This window comes from Heteronotia binoei, chromosome 5 (assembly GCF_032191835.1).
Source record: "Heteronotia binoei isolate CCM8104 ecotype False Entrance Well chromosome 5, APGP_CSIRO_Hbin_v1, whole genome shotgun sequence".
Lineage (NCBI taxonomy): Eukaryota > Metazoa > Chordata > Lepidosauria > Squamata > Gekkonidae > Heteronotia > Heteronotia binoei.
The window spans coordinates 4,543,716-4,561,169 of record NC_083227.1 but is presented as its reverse complement, the minus strand read 5'-3'; the positions used below and the strand labels follow the sequence as shown (position 1 = coordinate 4,561,169).

General features: G+C 44.7%; 1 protein-coding gene across 1 annotated transcript in view; it reads left to right on the top strand.

The window, feature by feature from the left end:
* Window positions 1-17,454, top strand: part of LOC132571576 (zinc finger protein 420-like) — an 895,908-nt gene that overhangs the window by 539,029 nt on the left and 339,425 nt on the right. The gene's annotated exons all lie outside the window — the stretch shown is intronic.

Here is a 17,454-nt window from a genome sequence, read left to right as displayed (position 1 = left end):
ACATGTGGGAGGAAACTTTTGAGTGTGCAGATTTTCATTTTTCATTTCATTTTACTTGATTTATATCCCTCCCTCCCCACCGAGGTGGCTCAGGGCCTCAGATTATGAAAAGAGATTCAGTCAGCGTGACAATTTTCAGGGGCATATATGAACTCATAGAGGTGAGAAACCTTTTGAATTTCTTTCAAAGTAGTTCAGTCAAAGCAGTTCTCTTCTGCTGTGTCAAGGAACCCACACAGGGGGATCCATGCAACCTCTTCAACTGTAAAAAGAGCTTTCCTCCTACTTCATATCTTAACGACAGCCACAGACCACAAAAAGTATTGAAAAGATGCCAATTGCTGTAAAAGGCTGAAATCCACAAAAGAAACCTTATTCTAATCAGAAAGAAACGTTATAAGTGCTTGGGCAGGGTATAAATCTGCATTCTTTTTCTTCTTTTAGGGTTGTGTCCAGTGTCAGCTTGAGCATCAACAAAGTTTTATTCTGAGTTTAACCTTCCATGGTGCAAGCACACTTCTTCAGATAGTGAAAGAGAATATCCTCAAGCGTTCCATCTAGGTAGAAAGGGGGTGGGCAGGGAGCTTCCGGTTTTGGTCATGGAGGATTGAGCTGCACTTCAGCAGACGGGCAGATCAGAACCTCTGTTCTGGGCAGAGAAGGTGATTTCAACACCTGCTGCCTACCCCTTCCAGGCAGGGAGGGGGCTAAGACATGCATGTGAAGTTCTGAGGGGATTTACTTTGGCTGACGAGGAACTCCAGTGGGGTTTCTATTTGGCTTTGACGAGTCCCCCGAGAAGGACTGCATTACATCGTCTACAGAGGATCTCTGAGGCCGTTAACTGGCTTAAATCCACCAAGATACAAAGCTTCTATGAGACTGCTTAACATCTGAGAACTTAAGGAGCAGTGGGAAGAAGGATAAAAGAACTGAAGGTAATAGATCTATATCTATCACTCCGGGGCGAATAAAAGACTACATAAATTTAAAAGCAAAGGTCTGAAGCCAGAAAAGCAATAATATATCTAGGAGTGTAAAGGAGGGGTGGAAATTTGGACTTTAAAATTGTGAGAAACAAGCTTCAAAGAGGAAAAACAGACATTGTTTGGCATGCCTGCAGTTTGAACAGAAAGCTCTTCCCAGAAGATCGGCTGAGCTGGTGACTTTGAAACAACGTGAGACTTCATAACCATAGATAACCAGACTTCGTGTCAAAAAAAGGAAGGGAAGTAAAGGATGGCGCCATTAAGAGAAGGGAAAAACAGCAAGTCCTCCAGCCCTCTCTAGGACCCAAAACCATAGAGAAGTATCAGACGCCATTAAAAGAAGGTCAATATTTTAAAAGTTAATAAAAAGAAATCTGGACATTGAAAAATAGCAGAGCCGGCAGATATCATCATTAAAAGGTAAAAACTATTGGACTATATACTTAAAACTAATTTTGGTGCTGTTTTAGAGAAAAAAGGAAAAAAGATTTTAAACTGACAGAAAAACTGCGGCTGCCATTTTGTACAAAAAAAATTTTTTTTTAAATTAATATCTTGATTTAGGAGTATCGGAGAACGGAGGTTTGGGGCTTATTTAACAGGGCATGATCTAATCTATAAGACTGTGTGCTTGAAATTTGAATGAGAGAGGTCAACTTTTAAACCTATTTAAAGCAACAACTAAGCAGCCATGATGGAGCTGAGATCAGCAATAAGGCAGCAACGTACGAGGGCTGAATCACTTGAAAGAGAGGGAATGGCTAAATCTAAACCAGACAAGACAGATAAAGCAGAATGGCAAGCAGCAATGGATGCTATGGAAGCAAGATTGGCAAATATAATTAGAGAAACAAAAACAGAGCTAAAAAGAGACATTGAGACAAGTGCAGAAGATTTGAAAAAAGATAAGAAAGATCTCAGAAAAGACTTAATAATAATAATAATAACTTTTATTTCTATCCCGCCCTCCCCGCCTAGGCGGCTCAGGGCGGCTAACAACAACTTACACGTTAACATAAATAATAAAACTTTGAATTTAACAATTAAAATTAAACATATAAAAACCAGTCAGTTACGTTAAAATACATAATTTACGTTACACTATATATATATATAAATATATCTGGCAGCAATAGAACTGTTATGGCGCTGGTTCTGCCAGTTTAGATAATCTTATAGATGGCGGTTCTTTGTACCAGGCAACTCAGCAGTCAGTGTCATTATAGGCTTGTCTAAAAAGGGCGGTCTTGCAGGCCCTGCGGAACTGGTCGAGGTTCCGCAGGGCCCGCACTTCCTCCGGAAGCTGGTTCCACAGTGCAGGTGCCGCAGCTGAAAAGGCCCGTACTCTGGTGTTTTGGAGTTTGACCTCTCTCGGCCCAGGGATGGTCATTTTGTTTTTACCCACTGACCTCAGTGCCCTCTGGGGTTCATATGGGGAGAGACGGTCCCTTAGGTAGGCTGGTCCTCGGCCATATAGGGCTTTAAAGGTGATAACCAACACTTTGTACTGGACTCGGTAGATAATTGGTAGCCAGTGCAGTCCGCGCAGCCCCGGCCGTATGTGCTCCCATTTCGAGAGCCCCAATAGTAGCCTGGCCGACGCGTTCTGCACCAGCTGTAACTTCCGGGTCCGGGACAGAGGTAGCCCCAAGTAGAGGGCATTACAGTAGTCCAATCTTGAGGTGACCGTTGCATGGATCACTGTTGCGAGGTCGCGGCGTTCCAGGAAGGGGGCCAACTGCCTTGCCCGCTTCAGATGGAAGAATGCTGACTTGGCAGTGGCTGCTATCTGGGCCTCCATTGATAATGAAGGCTCCAGTAAAACACCCAGACTTTTTACCTGGCGCGCTGGTTCCAATGGTGTGCCGTCGAAAGTTGGGAGAGCTATTTCCCCTCCCAGAGCGCCGCGACCCACACAAAGGACCTCTGTCTTCGCTGGATTCAACTTCAATCCACTCAATCTGAGCCACGTCGCCACAGCCCGTAAGGCCCGATCCAGGTTCCCTGGGGCGGAGCCAGGCCGGCCATCCATTAGTAGATAGAGCTGGGTGTCATCTGCATATTGATGGCAACCCAGCCCGAACCTCCGGACAATCTGGGCAAGGGGGCGCATATAAATGTTGAACAACATTGGGGAGAGAACTGCTCCCTGAGGCACCCCACAATCAAGTGTGCGCCTCTGGGATCGCTCACCCCCAATGGCCACCCTTTGTCTCCGATCAGAGAGGAAGGAGGAAAGCCATTGTAGGGCCAACCCCCCAACCCCTATGTCGGCGAGGCGGCGCTTTAGCAACTGGTGGTCGACTGTGTCAAATGTCACCGACAGGTCTAATAACATCAGTACCGCAGTACTACTTACAAGCAGCTTTGCAGAAAGTAGAAGATAAGGTGAAAGACCTGGATATGAGAATGGACTGTGTAGATTCCACTATGGAAAAATTGCAGGAGAAAGCATTACTAGCTGACTGTAAATTTATGGAGAACCAACTACGACTAAGAGGTGTGCCTGAGTCTTCTACTACTGATCTAAGGACATAAATAATTAAAATTATTGCTGAATTTTTAGGAGAGGACCCAGAAGTAACTGATTATTATGATTATTACTATGATTATATTTACATAGTAAATTCGGAATCTGCCAAAAAAAATAATAAACTACCAAGAGATGTGGTGGTAAGATTTGTGACAAGAGGCATGGTGGGGAGAATTCTTAGTAAACAACTTAAGAGCCCACTGGAGGTGAATGGCAGCAAAGTAAGAATTATGAAAGAACTGCCAAGGAAAGTCATCCGTGACAGGAGATACTATAAACGGCTGACAGAAAAGCTGAGAGAAAAAGAAATAAGATACAGATGGGAACTTCCAGAGGGTTTGAGTTTTGAATTCAAAGGACGGAGATTTACCATCACAACCATTCAGCAAATGACAATTTTTTTGAGGGAGCACAAAGACTTTGGAGGACAGTTGGCGATCTTTGACAGTGGTTAAATAATTTGGTATATGCTTTCAGCTGCACGGACATTGTTTGCGCAAATGTGGAAACAAGACAAAATATCAGAAATATGGGAATGGATTTTGAAAGTTATGTATCGGAGTGAAATGGACAAATTTATGAGAATCTTAAAAGAATAAGATTTAGAGAAATTTAAAAGCAACTGGGGATAGTTTCAACAAATTTATTGAAAAACAATGGAACGTTAAAGGACATTTGCTGATTTTTGACAATGATTAACCTTTAAAGAAACGATGTGTGGATTATAGTTTAAAAGACAATGGTTAAGAAGAAATCCCATGAAGATGGATTATAACTTTTGAGCTTTTTGGAGAAAGATTTTCTAATAGACAAAGCTTTTTACCTTATAACAAATTAGATTAAATAACGATATGGGGACGTTTGATGAGGGGGAACATGCACTCCTGGGGGTCACAAAAGGGTGGGGGGTGGGGTGGAGGAAATGTGATATATGTGCATTAACATTTAATGACAAACAAAAATATGCTATTAAATTGTTTTGAAACCAAAGAAAGAGGGTGGGTGGAGGGTTAGTTGCCAGGAAAGGCCAGTTAGACTCAAGATGCAGAATGAACTGGGCTCTGACTTGGGTAGCCCCGGCAAGCCTGATCTTGTCATATCTCAGAAGCCAAGCAGGATCGACTCTGGCAAGGGCTTGGATGGGAGACCTCCTTGGAATACCAGCAGTGGGGAAGCAGAGGCAGGCTTTATTTAGCTACCTCCCTGAATGTCCTCCAGGCCTCCAGCAGGGGTCAGTCACCAGAGGTCATCATGGCCTTCAGATGGACACACACACGGACATATGAAAATACAGAAGAAGAAGAAGGAGAGGCATCACTCACAGGTCATAAGTATAGCTGAGTCTGGACGAAAGCAGCTGGTAAAACCTAAGCCAGGGGTGTCCAAACTGTGAATTGGGAACCACACGTGGCTCTTTCATGCATATTGTGCCGCTCCCAGAGGTCAAGGAGGAACTTAATTAAGGCTTACTCTCAAGTAAGCTTGCTTCACACTGGGATCACAGTCAGCCTCTGAGCACTTACCCATAGATAGGCAGATATTTCCACTGTGAGTGAAGGGAGGAAGGAGGGGGAAATAGGCAGGCTTGAAAGCACTTTTCCTCCACCACACAGGTCACCCAGGGACCTAGAGCGAGGAAAGACAGTGCAAGAACTGAGAGAGCCACTGGAAGGAGAGATGGAATTAAAGAGGACTGTGCTGGGTTCCCCCCCTTAGTTTCATAGCTCTTGGAAGAGCTGTATTTACTAACCTAGGTGTCATGGCAAAGAAAGATACATAATAATGCAAACGGAGGTGAGAGATTTATGTAATGCTTGTGTGTTTCCTTCTCCCACTGGTGTCAAAAAATAATTCCCTAACCTTTCCTTATGATGGTCTTATGGGGACTGTTATTCCCAGGTTTTGTTTTTTTTAAAAAAAAAAAAAGTCTCCTCCTAACATGGTCATATTGTCAAGGGCATACATATGCATTTATCTTTCTGTGCAAAAAAAAAGTATTAAAAGAAAGACGTGTATAATGCTTGTTCATGTCTTGTGTCTCTCAAACATCTGACATATAATCTGTTTGGCTCTTAATTTAACAAGTTTGGCCACTTTTGACCTAAGCAGTTAAAGTGGCAGTTAAAGACAACAACAGAATAGTAAAAAGACTCTGTTGTGCCTATGAAACAACAGAAGAGATTATTTTTCCACCTGTGAAACTGAATGTCTGGTTCCCAACAGCTGAATGATCAAGGACAGTCCATTTGTAAGAATAGCTCTTTATTGATACATGAAGGTTAGGGAAAGATGGGTCTTGCGAAAACTGGCTTTGGTGGGCACTTGCCCTCTACTTATTGTAGCAGCTGTTATCTATTCAAACCCAAGGCATGAAGGAAGTGATCCCTCCTCCAAGAGTTCTTCCCAGGCCCCTCGCAGGTGCAGACATAATCAGCCAGAGATTACCTTGGCCATCCCCGAGACTAGGCAGAATGAATGCTTCACTCATTACAAGAACTCATGGGCATTCAGTGGAATTGCTGAGCAGTCGGGTTAGAATGGATAAAAACAAGTCCTTCTTCACCCAAAGGGTGATTAACACATGGAATTCACTGCCACAGGAGGTGCTGGAAGCTACAAGCATAGCCAGCTTCAAGAGGGGATTGGATCAACATATGGAGCAGAGGTTCATCAATGGCTATTAGTCAACGTTTTGTTGGAACTCTCTGGGGCAGTGATGCTCTGTATTCTTGGTACTTGGGGGGGCACAGTGGAAGGGCTTCTAGCCCCACTTGTGGACCTCCTTATGGCACCAGGAGGGGGGTTGGACTGGATGGGCCACTGGCCTGATCCAACAGGGCTTCTCTTAAGTTCTTATGTGACACAGAGTGTTGGACTGGATGGGCCACTGACCTGATCCAACAGGGCTTCTCTTATGTTCTTATGTGACACAGAGTGTTGGACTGGAGGGGCCATTGGCCTGATCCAACAGGGCTTCTCTTATGTTCTTATGTGACACAGAGTGTTGGACTGGATGGGCCACTGGCCTGATCCAACAGGGCTTCTCTTATGTTCTTATTTGACACAGAGTGTTGGACTGGATGGGCCATTGGCCTGATCCAACAGGGCTTCTCTTATGTTCTTATGTGACACAGAGTGTTGGACTGGATGGGCCACTGGCCTGATCCAACAGGGCTTCTCTTATGTTCTTATGGAATATCAGTGCTTGTCTCCAGAAACCACAGAGATAAGGCCCCCCCCCCCCGCATTTGGGAAAGGGCAACTGCAGAGAGGGGCTCTGTGACATCAAAGCCCTATTGGTCCCACCAGGTTTTCTCGGGTGGGGGAGGGGGGCACAGAAGCGCTCAATGTTCAAAACCCCTTTCGCCCCTCATTGAATTTTAGATCCTTATTCTAGGAGGGGGATGAGTAAGGAGTGGGGGGGGGGGACCCAGCTTCAGTCTCCTTTTCCTGATCTGGCTGAATAGCACTGAATGGCCTTGGCTCAGCTGTAGCTCTGGCAGAGGTTGTCCTTGAATGGGCAGCTGCTGTGAGAGCCCTCTCAGCCCCACCCACCTCACAGGGTGTCTGTTGTGGGGGAGGAAGGGAAAGGAGATTGTGAGCGGCTCCGAGATTCGGAGTGGAGAGCGGCATATAAATGCAGTATCTTCTTCTTCTTCTTTCACAACGTTTTCACGGCAGACCGGGGAGAGCAGAGTTCCTATCTCTCCTCAGCCACAAAGCAGGCTGTGAGACCTTGGCTCAGTCACGCACTCAGGCTAAGTTGTGGAGAAATGAGAGAAAGTATTTCCTTTCAAAGAGGAAGCTATTTCTGCAGGCTGTCTCAGTGATGGAATTTGTGACATCTTTCCTCACTCAGGGGCCTCTTTCTTTGACCGAGACTATATTGAGTGGTTGGGGGGAAAAAAAAATTAAACCATGCAATGAATTCTTGATACTGAATCAGTATCAGCAATAAATCATTTCATATTTAAACACTTGGATATAGATTACTGATCATGTGAACCCGAGCAGCCCCACTGAGCAGCAGAAGGCGTGGCTGGCGGCAGCAAGACACGTTTCTCCTTCCTCTGCAGCACGGAAGGGGTTAAAACCACGGAGCTGCTTGCTAGAGAGGCCGAGCAAGAAGGGGGGGCAGGAGAGGAAAGGGGCTTTTCCTGGGGAGGGGTTTGCTTTTGCAGAACTCAGGAGAACTGGGGTGGGGCTTGCAGAGAAGCTGCAGCTGGAGGGAAAAGGCCTGCAGCAGCTGGATCCCGGGAAAGTTTACTTGCAAGTAAGTCTTGGAGGAGGGGGGGGGGAATAAACTTTTAGGTTTTGGAGGGGAGGAAGGCGGGGATCATGCCAAACCGTGGCTGTCCTTGGTCAGCCAGCTCCCTCCCGTGCAGCCATTTTCTCCCCGGGAACTCATCTCTGTCTGCCGGAGGTGGGTTCTAATTCTGGGAGAACTTCAGGCCCCACCTGGAGGATACACACGGAAACAGCTGAAGCCACCGCAATCAACTACTGTGAATGCATCAATAACACGTTTTGCTACAGTTCCAAATATTATTTCTTATGTTCAGTGATTAACAAAATGGTTCCCATCTCTTTCATGCATATAGCCATTGCACAGTTCCCAGTATAATATACAGTGCCCGAAATGTCTCTAAAATTGCAAGCGTCTTCTCAACTTCTCCCAAGAGCAGGGGAAAAGTGCTTGGGCTGATCCTGCATTTCTTGAATAAAGGGCTTGCAGAAAGTACTGCCAGTTTCACGTGTCGGTGCAAAGTGGGGGCCTTCTGAGGATGGCCTGGATCAATCTCTCAGGGATTTCTTTGGCGCTTGTAGTACACTTTCTTCCTTATCTATTCAACGTAGTTGGTTGATTATTTTGGCTTCAGCCCCCTAGAGGTTGGTTACTCTGTTAGGCTCCAGTTTTGTTCAGCTTTGTAAGCAGAGTTTGTCGGGGATAACCGATAATCAGTGGAAGAAAAGTTAACTGTATGAAACTGATATGAAAATGAAGCTGGTCCTTTTCATTCTGCAAACTGAGAGGAGTGAAATAATGAAATGAGCTGAAACAGGAGGAACCAAATGTAATGTCTTAGTGATTGTTAAGGTGCAAGGAGCAGAACCGGGTACAAACATTTAGTAACCATAGCACAGGGGTAGTAGCCATTGTTAAAACGCAGAAACCGAAAAGAAATAACACGGCTGAACAAGCCATGGCAACAGTAAGATTAATAGCAAATAGAGATTAATCAGCAATAGAAATTAATCAGCAGCAAGTACGCAGGCGTAATCAAGTAATGAATATTAACTGACACACCCCACCTCGGGGAAAAGTAAATTTAAATGCACATGCAATGTATGTAATGGGAGGGGTACATATCAAGGAGGGGGTGAAGTAGGCGTGCCGGGTAGCCTGTACCCTCTAAGTACCTCAGCCTATGGGGAAAGGAGGAGGGACTCATCGGCCGGGAGTAAAGGATAAAAGGGTATGTATGGAACTAATCAGGGAGCTCGTTGAAAAGCGACTCCCCTCTTTCTTGATATCAATAAAGTTGTATACTTCAAAGGAGACTCCCGACTGACAGCTCTTTTTCTTTGCATCTCCTGGAGGGGCCAGGGGAGGCATACAAATTGTCTCTAACAATTGGGGGCTCTCGTCCGGGATCACGTGACCTGTCGCCAGCCCACTCAGCGAACTCCAATTGGGAAGGTGCACCTCGTGAGTATTTCACGACCCATTGGATCTCCGTTGGCTGGGATTGGAGACAGCTCAAGACCCGTGACACTGTAGATAGCAGTCAGTCGGTGACGCTCCAGGCAGGAGGGGCCTGCCAGGCAGGAGGGGCCTGCCAGAAAGACGAGCTCGCACAAACTTGGAAATCGGGACGTCCCGTCTAGTTAAGGTAAGACCGCGGCAAATGGGAAATAGAAGTTCTCAGTTTAAAGAGGGTAACGGGGAGGCTTAGGGAGTCCCCCAGATACAGGCAGACAGTCATTTAGCACTGATGCTAAAGAAGCTAGAAGGATAGTCTTTGAATAAGGAGAAGATGGTGAACTTCTCTGTTTTTGTGTGGCCAAAGTATAAGTTGTGGGGACTTATCTGGCCTCCCTTTGGTAGCTTTGATGAAACAGTGAGACAGCTGTTAAACATTTATATTAATGAAAGGAGGCCTTGAAATGAGGAATCCAGTTATGTGGGGGCATGGATGCCTCAACCAGGATCACTGGTCTGCATGATGAAATTTAAAAGGGAAAAACAAAAAGAAATGGTTGCTTTTAGTGTGGCCACACCAAAGGTAACTCTCTTGGCTAAAGTCTCTTGGGGAGGGACGGTGGCTCAGTGGTAGAGCATCTGCTTGGAAGCAGAAGGTCCCAGGTTCAATCCCTGGCATCTCCAAAAAGGGTCCAGGCAAATAGGTGTGAAAAGCCTCAGCTTGAGACCCTGGAGAGCCGCTGCCAGTCTGAGTAGACAATACTGACTTTGATGGACCAAGGGTCTGATTCAGTATAAGGCAGCTTCATATGTTCATGTTCAAGTCTGGATACCAGTCTCCAGGTGTAGCCAGGAGACATCCTGCAATTTCTCTAGATTGCAGCTGCATTCTTAAAGTATTCCAGGAACTTCAACCTGGACATGGTTATTGGGTGATCTTTGTCAGATAATCCTCTTGTAGTAAAGAAAGTATTTATAGTAATGAGTGTTGGGAAACAGAGAGGGGAGAGAACTGGTCAACACCCCCCATCGGTTGGAATATTTTTTCCTTCTCCTTTCTTTTCCCTTCTTTTGTTCTTGTTAGTATTTGGTATTTGTAAAGAAGTGACTATCTTTACACTTAGTGAAAAGTGTAAGTTCTGTCTTGCATAAGTAAACTACTTTGGAAATGTTGTTGGAACATTATAAAGAAATACATTATAAAGAGAGTGCTGTCTGTATAGTCAGAGATTAAAAGTGTTGGAAGGTAGTAAAGTGTTAAAATAAAGTTTGCTTTCATGGTTGGAGTTTAGCAGGATAACTGTGGCACAGAAGGTTAAAATAGCTGAAAGTGTTAGGAAGGATTTCTTTCTTTTAAAGTGGTGATAAGAGTTACGAGTTTATTTTGGTGTACATATTTTGAGTAGCTAAAACAGATTCAGTTGTTTTCCTTGTAAATTGTTTGGCAAAACCTTTTATAGACCAAACTTTGAGCCTTTCTCCTGCCAGGAGACTGGCATCCTCCAAGTCCTAGCCCCTCCTTTTGGAATGTTAGGAAACAATACAATATGTAGCTAAGATGGAGAAAGCAGGTTCTTTCTCCAAGGATTTTTTTTCTTGCTGAACAGAGGTTCGCCTTAAAACAAAGCAGAGTTAAGTATTCAGAATGAATGTAAGATGAGAGTTTTTTTTTAAAGTTTTTATAAAGTAAAAGGACAGTTGTAGATAAATTAATTTTACGCATTTACGGCTTTTAAACCTGGTTTTTATCAATGTTCTGTAAATAAACAAGGAAGTTGTTGAAGCACAATAAGTGGGAGAAGAAAGTGCAATGTTTATGTCATTGGTTATAAAGAACATAATGCTTTAACCCTAAAAGGGTGAGGGCCAATGTTCCCTTTAAGATGAGTGGCATGGGCAGGCTCATGGACTTCTAGCCTTCAGCTCACACTTTTTGTAAAAGTAGTCCCAGAGCACAACTGCCAGTACTCGGCAGCTTAAAAGGAACATTGGTAGGGTTAAAATCATGCACTATTAAAAAAAAATGCACTATTATATCAGAAGTTGTGGAATAAAAAGTGAGATATCTGAATTGGACCCCCAGAGGAAATAACATTCTCTTAAGCACACTCAAAGTTTTAAGGATGTGAATTTAGAGATTTCTGATCCAAAGGTGGGCAGGGCAGATCTCTCCAGCCTTCTGGATGCAGTGGGGTGAGAATGGCAGACTTGTGTGCTGCCTAGAGAAATAACTTTTGCTGAGAAATACTTTTAATAGTAGTTTATAAGCAATAAAACAGCATAATGCTAGTTATGACAAATTCCAGATTTCTAAAATGTAAAACTAACTTTATATTTGGAATCTGGAGACTTTTAAAGGACAAGGAAAGGAGGAACATGATAATGTAAAATTTACAAAACCTCCAGATCAAAAAGCTAACCAAATCTAAAAGATGTTCCTCTACTCCAGGGAAGTGCTGGTTCTTTCCAAGCAGTAGAGGAGAAAAGGTGCAACGATATAAAGGGAACAAGGGGGAACAAATGGCAGGAATAATTAATTTGGGATGGTCTGGCCAAACCTGTACTTCATGTTTTCAAATGTAAACTCTATTAAAGAGAAAGGGTAGTTTATTTAGGTTAATAAAACTCTTAAACATTTTGAAGGGAAAAAGAAAATGAAAATGCTAACCAGTAAAGGTGGGTGGGGAATTCAGATCCTGAATTTAGCAGGAGCTCACAGGAGAGCAGCTCCTGAACTTTTCTGATGGCACCATCTCTTTCTCCCCATCTAGCTACCTTGACTATTGAAAAATAGGTGCAACTGCATAACAATTCCTGGATGAAATCCACCAACTATTTTTTTTTACAATACCCCTGATAAAATTAATATCAGAAGAATTAAGGATTGGTGAAGCAAAGGGAACAGTACAGTTAGTTATTATGTGTGTGCAGGTATCAGATAAGGTTATAGAGAATAAGCTAACTAATGTGGCAGTTAAAAAAAAAAAAAGCTAAAGAAGAAACAATAACAGGGTTTTGGGAAAAGTGGCATTATAAAGTTTAGTTGAATTTAAGGTATAATTTGTGTAGGAGACTGTAAAAGGAAAAACAGTGGCTCTCCAAGCCATTAATTAAATAAGTGTTAAAGTGGTTGTATGAAGGGAAGTATCAGGGAGTTCAAGCCAAGATGGATATAGGAAATTTGTGTGTTTAGGAAATTTTTAAATAAAACCTATATTGTGTGTGTGGTGTATAAAAGTGGATTGTACTGCCTTGAAGAGGAAGGCTATCAGTTACTCTACCTTGATATACCTACTTCTATCTATCAAAATGCTGCTAAAAAGTTTGCCTCAGTCAGGAATAACTGGCTGAGTTATTGTGTGTTATTTGGATCAGCTACTGTCCGTGCTGTTTTCTTTCTTCAACAGAAAAGCCTTGCTGATGCGAACGCTGTCCCTACACCAACATGGACTGGGTGACTGGGTTTTAGTCAAGACTGGAAAGGAAAGGCCGTTGTCTCAGCAGTGGTTAGAACCTTGCCAGGTGACACTAACAACGTAAACAGCAGTTGGCACAGCAGAGAGTGGCTGGATGTATTACACGTGGTGAAAGAGGCTCCAGCAGCAGTGAATTACATGGCTGATAAATAAAATTGTTGAACAGTAGCATAAAATCACAAACAAATAACTTTTTAATTTAAGTTTTCTAAGTGTTAAATGGATTCTAAAAAGATTGCTTTATATAATTCATATCGTTTGATACATTATTAGAACGTTGGAGTAGGAGTAGGTTGCAAAAGGGAGATTGTGTAACACATATAAGGTTAAGGTTTACCAGAATGACAGGTGGCTGGACCCTATCATGTCGAAGATTGTATCTCGTTTTACAAAAACCTCTGTTAATAATACTGATCTCTAAGGTCCAATGTCCTGGAACTGGAGGAAATACATGGATCCGCCACGCTCATTATATGTTCCAGCAACATGGGAAAAGCTCTAGATTAATTTATGAGCATCCCACATCAGTAGCAACGCTGAGTCTGCTACCTGGACTAATAAGTGAGCCCCCATTAGTAGTAGGGTCCTTACAAGCATTATCTCAATGATCAGAACGCGAAATATTGTTTGTCTCCCCCTCAAAAATAGGAAAAACCGGATTAAGGTGGTTTAGATACAGCAAGTTGACCCCAGGCTTGAGTTTCTGTTGCATTCATAGTGGGGTATGGAACTCTATAGTGCCAGGCTTCAACCAGGCACAAGAAAGAATGAGCAAGCTGAGTAACTACAGCGCTTGCACAGACTACTTCTGGTTGTCAAAACCAGGAAATCATACACGGGGGAACAAAACTCTCCTGTGGGGCAAGACAACTTTGGGAGATATTTTTCCTGACATACCAATGTTCCAGGCTGATTATTCAGGTAAAGGTAGTATATGTTCAGGGATGAAAATAAAAGATCCCAACCTGTGGTTTTTCTTTGATAAATGGGCCACTAATTATCACCCTGGGTACAAGAGAGGGGCATGTGTTGGGATAGGATTCTTAACATTCCCAGTACAGGTGTTGCCCAAGCATTCCCGGGTAAAAAGGGAAGATCATCTCGGTCCCAGAGACGGACAGTTAGGAAGAAATTGCAAAGATGAAGTAATTGTGGGCCATCAGCTCTCAGATGATGCAGGCAGCCGCATAGGGGGAGGATTAATAACAGGTCTTTTAACATTAGGAGCCTATCCAGGAATAGTGGCACAAGAAAATCGTAAAAGCATAATAGGTCTGACCTGTAGACTAGAGAGAACGGTGAATGCAACAGGGAAGGTCATCAGAGAATTGCAAACTGAGATAGAAGAATTAAGTCAAATCCAGCTACAACATCGGATGGCCCTAGACTATTTGTTAGCACAGCAAGGAGGATTCTGTAAGGTGATAGGAACATAATGTCATGTGCAGTTTCATGATTTAAACAAAAGCATAGAAATGTACCTACAAGAAATGCAAACTACTTCAAAGGAAAACTATGAAGGAATACAAAGTCCCTGGAACTGGCTTACCTCCTGGTTACCAGGCTGGGGGTGGCTCAAGAGCATATTGCAGATCGGTATGATCATAGTAGTAATCAGCATCATCTGTTGTTGTTGTCTCCACTGCTTACCGGTGTGTAGCAGTGCTTGCCAGTCAGCAATAAAGAAGCATACTAAGAAAGGGCAAGCTCAGCTGATGGTTGCAAAGTTTGAGAATGTTTCAGCTCAGGTGAAAATAAAAGAGTAGGGATTGAGAGGAGTGAAATAATGAAATGAGCTGAAACAGGAGGAACCAAATGTAATGTCTTAGTGATTGTTAAGGTGCAAGGAGCAGAACCGGGTACAAACATTTAGTAACCATAGCACAGGGGTAGTAGCCATTGTTAAAACGCAGAAACCGAAAAGAAATAACACGGCTGAACAAGCCATGGCAACAGTAAGATTAATAGCAAATAGAGATTAATCAGCAATAGAAATTAATCAGCAGCAAGTACGCAGGCGTAATCAAGTAATGAATATTAACTGACACACCCCACCTCGGGGAAAAGTAAATTTAAATGCACATGCAATGTATGTAATGGGAGGGGTACATATCAAGGAGGGGGTGAAGTAGGCGTGCCGGGTAGCCTGTACCCTCTAAGTACCTCAGCCTATGGGGAAAGGAGGAGGGACTCATCGGCCGGGAGTAAAGGATAAAAGGGTATGTATGGAACTAATCAGGGAGCTCGTTGAAAAGCGACTCCCCTCTTTCTTGATATCAATAAAGTTGTATACTTCAAAGGAGACTCCCGACTGACAGCTCTTTTTCTTTGCATCTCCTGGAGGGGCCAGGGGAGGCATACAAATTGTCTCTAACAAAACCAACAACCCAAGCTGGCCTTTTGGGGAGTGGGATGAGTTAAGAAAGGGGTGGGGGCTGGGGGAAGGGAAGCCCAGCCTGCACTGGCTGCAGCCCCATCCTAACCTCCGGATGTGGGGCCAGTGTGGGGCTGGGGCTGCCCAGCAGAGGAGAGGAACATTTGAAATACCCCTGTTGCCAAGTTGGAGAGCGCCTAGCAACCCCATTGGTGCTCATGCAAACACCACTCACGCCCACCAATCAGAGCATTAGGCAGCTCCCCTGGCAGGCAGAGAGGGGTGGAGCTTGCTGATGTGGCCACACCCCCAATATATGCAAGGCCTGGAGGAACAAAGGCCACACAAGAATCCACCCCTGTGAGGAACATGGCATGTAAACACACGGAGGAACCGCGCCTGCTCCAAACGCATTGCCCTGCCCCATTTCACTTGGGGCGAGAGAGGCACAGACCCCCAGGCAGCACACCAGGGAGGAACGCCAGGGCACAGTCCCAGGAGGGGAGGGTTCAGATCTCGTTAAGGGAGATGCCAACAAGACTATGAAGCCTGCCTTTGGGGGGCCCAGTAAGGAATCCCAGATGGGATCACATGTATGAATCATTCGTGCTGATTGGCTTCTCGCAATGGCAGGTATTTTGGCTGACCCTCCCCCCAACTCCCATCTCCACCACTGAGATAATTAGTAGCCATGCAAAGGTCTTCAGAGTCTTGGCATAGGCTTTATTCCAAATAGACTGGACTCTGGAAAATGGCCCTTCTTTCAGGATGAGCGGGAATACTGGGGCCAGGAGAGAACTGTGATAATTCTCTGGATGAAGGACGTGTTATATATCCTGCTTCTCTTGGGGAATGGAGGTTGTACTTATATGTGCATCTATGTGTCTGCAGGTTTGTGTGTGTGTATCTTCCTTCTGACACACTCCTGTCTGTCTCTCTCCATCCCCTCAGGGAGAAGCCTCCCTTCAGAGCCAAATTATTAAAGGCAGCTTTTCAGAGACGGAGGAGACTCAAGAGAAGAGGAAGGAGATGGAAGAGCAGGACCCAGAAGGACCTGGAGTTGGCAAGAGAGCAAGCAAAGGCCCCCATCCCATCTCAGCTGGAAGTGGTGCTGAATTCTGGGAAAGAGCTGTGCCAGAGGTTCTGTCTAAAGACACCACGACCTCAGATGTACACTGCCAACACTTCCGGCATTTCCGCTACCATGAGGCCGATGGGCCCCGAGAGGTTTGCAGCTGGCTCCATGGACTTTGCAACCAGTGGCTGAAGCCGGAGAGGCACACCAAGAAGCAGATCCTGGACCTAGTGATCCTGGAGCAGTTCCTGACTCTCCTGCCCCAGGAAATGCAGGGCTGGGTCAGAGGATGTGGGCCGGAGACCAGTTCCCAGGCGGTGGCCCTGGCCGAAGGCTTCCTCCTGAGTCAGGCAGAGGAGAAGAGGCAGGCAGAACAGGTGAGGGGATTTCCTCCAGATGTGTGATTCTCTCCTGTATGTCTAATTTAAGCAACTAAATCATAAGAACATAAGAGAAGCCATGTTGGATCAGGCCAATGGCCCATCCAGTCCTACACTCTGTCACACAGTGGCCAATATATACACACACACACACACATATACACAGTGTGGCTAATAGCCATTGATGGACCTCTGCTCCATATTTTTATCTAACCCCCTCTTGAAGCTGTCTATGCTTGTAGATACCACCACCTCCTGTGGTGACCTTAAATTTGACCTTATCTTAAAGTTTCCTTGCCAGATAATAGCCCAGAGCTTCTTCTGCTAGAAGATTTCTGATCCCTGCATGTACCTCACCTTCTCTGCTCAGAGAAGGGTGCAGAATCTGGGAGTGGGGCAGGATCCCTTCCTTGGTCTCTTTTCCATTTCATCTCTTACCTGTTTCCCTGGCTGCTGTTTCAGATGGGGGGACCACCTTTGGAAATGGAAGCTGCAATCCCTGAGGAAGAAGGAGCTTCCTTGGAGCAGGGGCAGAGGGTGCCGGCGGTGGAGCGTGCCCAAGATGCCCTCTCCTGTGGTAAGGACTCCTTGTGCCTGGGTGCAATCAGGGCAGCCCGTGAATGTGGTGGGTAGAGAGTTCAAGTCGGGGGGAGGGGGCGAGGATACGTATTTTTACAGACAACAAAGAGTTAATTGGTGGCACCCAAAGTCCACAAACTGTGATGCCTCCAAAAGGAGATTAGACAAATTCTTGGAGGTCAGTGTCTCTCATTATAATAAAAAAAAAATCACATCTCACCTTTTTTCTATCAGAGTCTCAACTTGCCAAGGTGGGGCGGGGGGTAGATCAGCCTCAGCAGAGCTCTTCAGCCTGGTGAATAAAGGGAAACTTCTGGGGCAGCCGAACTCTGAAAACTTGTCCC